This window comes from Bison bison, unplaced genomic scaffold, assembly GCF_000754665.1.
Source record: "Bison bison bison isolate TAMUID 2011002044 unplaced genomic scaffold, Bison_UMD1.0 scf7180017864063, whole genome shotgun sequence".
In the NCBI taxonomy this organism is placed as follows: Eukaryota; Metazoa; Chordata; class Mammalia; order Artiodactyla; family Bovidae; genus Bison; species Bison bison.
In genome coordinates, this window is record NW_011494635.1 from 5,177,351 (window position 1) to 5,183,350 (window position 6,000).

The 6,000-nt window shown below is 41.2% G+C and overlaps 1 protein-coding gene across 1 annotated transcript in view; it reads left to right on the forward strand.

The window, feature by feature from the left end:
• LOC104985995 (dihydrodiol dehydrogenase 3-like) overlaps nt 1-6,000 on the forward strand; it is a 75,874-nt gene that overhangs the window by 4,212 nt on the left and 65,662 nt on the right. The gene's annotated exons all lie outside the window — the stretch shown is intronic.

Sequence of the window (6,000 nt, forward strand, 5' to 3'; positions counted from 1 at the left end):
TTCATTGATGGCAACAAGAAAGGCCTAGCAGGGTTTGTCGGCCCTGATATCAAAGAGAAATTACCCACTACCTATTCTTCAGTACAAAGAGTGGAGTTGTATGCTTTATATGCTGCCGGGAGTCGGCATATTGAGTGCATATTGCATATTGAGTGCAGCACTTTCCACAGCATCATCTTTCAGGATCTGGAATAGCTCAAATGGAATTCTATCACTGCTGGGAGCCAGCGTGAGGAACCCCGCCCATGACAAAGGTCATGAGGAAGGAGGCTCGGCATACGCCAAGGCGGGATCGAGCTTCAGGAGTCCCCCTGGAAATTCTCGAGCATCTAGCCCCCAAACCAGAGTCTGCCTACTTTCTGCTTTGTGCTTTCACCTACACCTCTGACTTTACGGGGGGCTGTCCCCCACTACCTCTCTCTGAAAAAAGTTAGCTTACAGTTCCAGTTAATAATTCCTGGGTGTGACAGCGTTTAACTTACAAACTCCTTTGGAAATCCTCTAGCCTGCCTGAATAGGTTTTTCCAGCCACATGTGATTGTTCAGAGCCTCCCAACTGTGAGAGGCAGGAGATGTTGTAAACTGTCTAAACACAGATTCTTTCGAGTAGTTAAAAGATTGATTAGAAATTGTATTGGTGAAGGGATTTTCACTTGTTGGGCCAATGTTTGCTGCTAAGTTTCCATATCCCTTACCTGCTGTGTCCCTGACAGTGTATTGATTAATATAACTGGTGTAAGTAGTAGCTTTAATGTTTGTAACCTGGGACCCTTGAGTTAATTCTTTTTCTTGTTATAGCCCACCACACCTTTGCTCTGTAGGAATGTAACTTTACCTAACGCTTTTGGAGGGTGGCGCTTGACTTATCACCTTTAGAGAAAAATAAGTTTTCTGAAGAAAGGGTCTTAAAATGTTAACAGGCCTCCGGGCCAGAAGATGATGCAAATCACCTAAGCTTTTGCATATGATAAGTTTGCAGGAAGAAACCCTGGCTTGCTGCCTGACTCTACCCCTTCCCCCATTATCCTCTATGCATAACTTAAGGTATAAAAACTACTTTGGAAAATAAAGTGCGGGCCTTGTTCACCGAAACTTGGTCTCACCATGTCGTTCTTTCTCTTACCTTCTGGCTGAATTATTCAGCCTCTTTTCTCCACTGAATTTCCTCACTGAGCTATCCTTATTTCAGCCTCTTTTCTTCACTGAATTTTCCTACTGAGCTATCCTCATCCTATTACTCTTTATATCTTTGATAAAATATTTAAATAAATAGGTCGCCGACGCCGTCCCCGCTTCGAATACCCTGGTTCAGCCGGGGCTGGTCCCCAGCAATATGCTCTTTTGTCGCTTCAACCATAATCATTCAACGTATATACTGATTCCAAATACCATGCTTCCCTTTTTCTTGATTTTGTTACCGCCTTTCTATACAACCTAGATGAAGAATTATATACTCTCTTTTCACAGGCTCAAGCTTTAATTCGCTCACGTACAGAACCTTTCTTTATTGCACATATACGTGCTCATTCAGGTTTACCTGGCCCTCTGGTCGCAGGAAATGATGCTGTTGACAGGCTCATAGCTCCCATTTTTACATCTGCCAGTGATGAACATGCTAATCTTCATACCAATGCTAACAGATTGCACTCTAAATACCATATTCCTCTCACTGAAACACGACATATTATTAAAATCTGTGATGTCTGCGCCCCGCTGCACGTGCGTACTAGGATTTCAGGAGTTAATCCCCGAGGGCAACAGCCTAACTCCCTTTGGCAATCTGATTTCACTCACTGCTCCTTAAGAAAATTTTCTTTACTTTTTGTCTCAATAGATACATTTTCCAACTCTATCTGGGCAGTACCTGTCTCTTCAGAATCCAGCAAACACGCCATTTCTGCACTCTTACTCACCTTCCCCGTTATGGGGATTCCTTCTGTCTTGAAAACAGACAATGGACCTGCATTCACCTCGCATTCATTTCGTTCATTTTTATCAGAATGGAACATAACATACACTACAGGAATACCCTATAATCCTCAAGGTCAAGCCATTATGGAAAGAGCCCACCGCACCCTAAAAACTCATTTACTAAAACAGAAAGGGGGAATATGGAAGAGGAGATACACTTCTTATCCTATGAACCCTCAATTACTATTATCTTTAATTCTTTATTCCCTGAAATTTTTAAATTTAACAAAAAATAATTCTGTCTATCTGTGCAGATAGACATTTTGCAGAAGACAAAAACAGCAAATTAGAAATCAATACACCAGTATGGTATAAGCAATTTAAACAGTGGCTGCCAGGAATCTTACGACTCCTAGGCAAGGGTTATGGTCTTGTCATTGCAGATGGAGAGGAAATCTGGGTTCCCCTTCGCCATGTCCACTACCGAGAAGGACCCCAAGACCGGACTCTCTCGGGAAGTGACAAAGTTGACGCAAAGGGTCTCGCAAAAGATCTTCCCATCAGGTGGCCTAAGTATTGGTTCAGCTTTAGCATAAGTCCTTCCAATGAATATCAGGACTGATTTCCTTTAGGATGGACTGGTTTGATCTCCTTGCAGTCCAAGGGACTCTTCAACAGTCTTCTCCAACCCAGTAGTTCGAAAGCATCAATTCTTTAGAGCTCAACTTTCTTTATGGTCCAACTCTCACATCCACACATGACTACTGGAGAAAACACAACTTTGACTAGATGAAACTTTGTCAGCAAAGTAATGTGTCTGCTTTTTAATATGCTGTCTAGGTTGGTCCTAGCTTTTCTTCCAAGGAGCAAGTGTCTTTTAATTTATGGTTGCAGTCACCATCTGCAGGGTTTTGGAGCCCTAGAAAATAAAGTCTGTCATTATTTCCATTGCTTCCCCATCTATTTGCCATGAAGTGATGGGACTGGATGCCATCACTTATTGGTACCATCACTTATGGATGCCATAATATATCGGTGACATATCCAAATCTAATGCCATGAAGTTTTCCCTCTAGTTTCTCTTATAAGAGTTCCGTATTTGTGTCTTGTATGTGTCAGTCTTTGATGCATATTGAGTTTTGTGTGTATGGGGTGTGAATGTGTTCACAACTGGGCACTTGAAACAAACACAAAATACCCACTCTTTGTAGACTTGTGCCATGTCCTGACTGGCCTTCACTAGTTAACTTGACTTTAGTCCTGGGATTAGCCCAATAGTTAAGCTACGGGCACTGAGTTCATTTATGAGTCAGCATCTTGCCTGGAGTAGGTGTGCCTCTTTGATTCTCCTGAATATATGGCTGTTTTTGAATGCCTTCCGTCCCCTAAATCCACACCCTGTTCCATTTAAGGTTTTATATGCTCTAGTCTATGTCTCCACCCTTAATTCCTTGTCCCTGGCCCCATATATATATATAGTCTCCCTGCAATAGTAATAAGCCACTCCAGCTGCTCTTTAGTTTAAGCTTAGGTTTATGAAAAACAGACACCAGTCTCCAGGCAACACCCAAATAGGTTGGAACATTGCATTAAGGTTTTTGTGATCAATCTGGTTTGCTGGAGGCAACTGGGAGCTGAACTGCCGCCCTTTACAGATCAAGACTGCTGTGTACAAGTCAGGGAAGCGGTAAGTGGGAGTAAATGAAATGACCTTCTGCTCTCTTCTGGAATTTTCCTGATAGTGTGTTTAATGTATTCCCATAGTTTTGTTCGTTTCTAGAGCTCCTGTGAGGTTTTTCATCTGGTTTCTGATTGTTTTCTCACATTTCTAAGGGAGAATTCAATACTTCCAGCTTCACAACATCCCATTGTATCAATACTTCTTGATTTCCCTGACTCTTCCCATATTTGTAACAATTTAACTTGTGTACAGATTCTTCTTTTATGAGTAACCATTGAGCAAGATAGTAAAGTAAATAAAATCGTTATCATTTCCATTATGATATCTTAGCTGTGGTATATATACACAATGGAGTATTACCCAGCCATTAAAAAGAATGCATTTGAGTCAGTTCTAGTGAGGTGGATGAAACTGGAGCCTATTATACAGAGTGAAGTAAGCCAGAAAGAAAAACACCAATACAGTATACTAATGCATATATATGGAATTTAGAAAGATGGTAACAATAACCCTGTATAGGAGACAGCAAAAGAGACACTGATGTATAGAACAGTCTTTTGGACTCTGTGGGAGAGGGAGAGGGTGGGATGATTTGAGAGAATGGCATTGAAACATGTATAATATTCTTGAAAGTGTGAGTCACCAGTCCAGGTTCGATGCATGATACTGGATCCTTGGGGCTGGTGCACTGGGATGACCCAGAGGGATGGTATGGGGAAGGAGGTGGGAGGAGGGTTCAGGATGGGGAACACATGTATACCTGTGGCGGATTCATTTTGATATATAACAAAACCAATACAATATTGTAAAGTTAAAAAATAAAATAAAATAAATAAATAAAATAAAATAAAAAGTTATACAACTAAGTCCAAGGATTAACCCTTGTAAGGGTCTGTTTGCACACTACACATGGTATCCTGAAACTGTTAATAATTAATCTCAAAAAAACACTCTGTTAGAATGTGTGGTTTTGGGATTCTTTTCAGGATATCACCACTGTCAGGTCTGGATAGCAACATAATTATGGTGGTGGGGAAAGTAAAAAGGCAAATTTATCTTCATTTGAAGTTTTCTTTATTAAGAAATAATATTTTGAAAAATGCTTATTAATCACTCCCTTAAATTGTGTGATTCTCTATATGTGTGTATGTGTATCAGCAGCTTCCCTGATAGCTCAATGGGTGAACAATCTGCCTACAATGTGGGAGACCTGGGTTTGATCCCTGAGTTAGGAAGATCCCCTGGAGAAGGGAAAGGCTACCCACTCTAGTGTTCTGGCCTGAAGAATTCCATGGCCTATATAGGACTATATCCATGGGGTCGCAAAGAGTCAGACATGACTGAGCGAGTTTCACTTCACTGTATGTGTGTATGTGTATACTGTAAGATAGTTAATTATTTCAACTGATGTTTGATCAAAATCAAGCTTCATATTAGAAAAATGAAAAAAAAATTGTGTGGAAGTTTCTAGTCTTCCCTGGTGCCTCAGATGATAAAGAATGGTAACAATAACCCTGTATACGAGACAGCAGAAGAGACACTGATGTATAGAACAGTCTTTTGGACTCTGTGGGAGAGGGAGAGGGAGAGGGTGGGATGATTTGGGAGAATGGCATTGAAATATGTATAATATCATATATGAAATGAGTCACCAGTCCAGGTTTGATGCACGATACTGGATGCTTGGGGCTGGTGCACTGGGACGACCCAGAGGGATGGTATGGGGAGGGAGGAGGGAGGAGGGTTCAGGATGGGGAACACATGTATGCCTGCGGTGGATTCATTTCTATATATGGCAGAACGAATACAATATTGTAAAGTTTAAAAATAAAATAAAATTAAAAAAAAAAAAAGAATCTGCCTGTAATGCGGGAGACCTGGGTTCAATCCCTGGGTTGGAAAGATCCCCTGGAGAAAGGACATGGCAATCCACTCCAGTTTTCTTGCCTAGGGAATCCCATGGACTAGGAGCCTGCAGAATACAGTCCATGAGATCAAAAGAGTGGTACATGACTGAGCAACTAAGCACAGCACAAGCTTCATATTAGACAATGAAAAAAAAGTTATGTGGAGGTTTCTAGTCTAATATATGGTCAATAATTGTTCATTCAATCTCAACATTATATAATTAATGATTCAGTTCAGTTCAGTTCAGTTGCTCAGTTGTGTCTGACTTTTTGCAACCCCATAGACTGCAGCATGCCAGGCCTCCCTGTACATCGCCAACTCCCAGAGTTTACTCAAACTCATGTCCATTGAGTTGGTGATGTCATCCAACCATCTCATTCTCCGTCATCCCCTTCTCCTCCTGACTTCAATCTTTCCTAGCATCAGAGTCTTTTTAAATGAGTCAGTTCTTCCCATCAGGTGGCCAAAGGATTGGCGCTTCAGCTTTAGCATCAGTTTTT